The sequence below is a fragment of the Cynoglossus semilaevis genome, chromosome 13 (genome assembly GCF_000523025.1).
Source record: "Cynoglossus semilaevis isolate Cse_v1.0 chromosome 13, Cse_v1.0, whole genome shotgun sequence".
Taxonomy (NCBI): Eukaryota; Metazoa; Chordata; class Actinopteri; order Pleuronectiformes; family Cynoglossidae; genus Cynoglossus; species Cynoglossus semilaevis.
In genome coordinates this window covers 735662-735903 of record NC_024319.1, presented here as the reverse complement: position 1 = coordinate 735903, position 242 = coordinate 735662, and the positions used below count along the sequence as shown (strand labels likewise).

General features: G+C 40.9%; 1 protein-coding gene across 1 annotated transcript in view; it reads left to right on the top strand.

Annotated features, from left to right (window-relative positions):
• LOC103387881 (glutamate receptor ionotropic, kainate 3) overlaps positions 1-242 on the top strand; it is a 78164-nt gene that overhangs the window by 37780 nt on the left and 40142 nt on the right. The window lies entirely within an intron of this gene.

Sequence of the window (242 nt, the reverse complement as noted above, 5' to 3'; positions counted from 1 at the left end):
AAGTGCAGTATTTGTGCAGTATTTGTGAAGTGCAGTATTTGTGAAGTGCAGTATTTGTGAAGTGCAGTATCTGCAGACTCTTCTTTCCAGGCAGGAGTCGCAGCCTTGTTTATTCGACGGCTGTTTCTGAGCAGCGCACGCCTTCTCCACGTTATCGTATACTTCAACGATCACTTAATGCATTCTAATTAGATTTCCCTATGAAACGGAATGATTCATTTATTTTAATGTGACTCATTCCA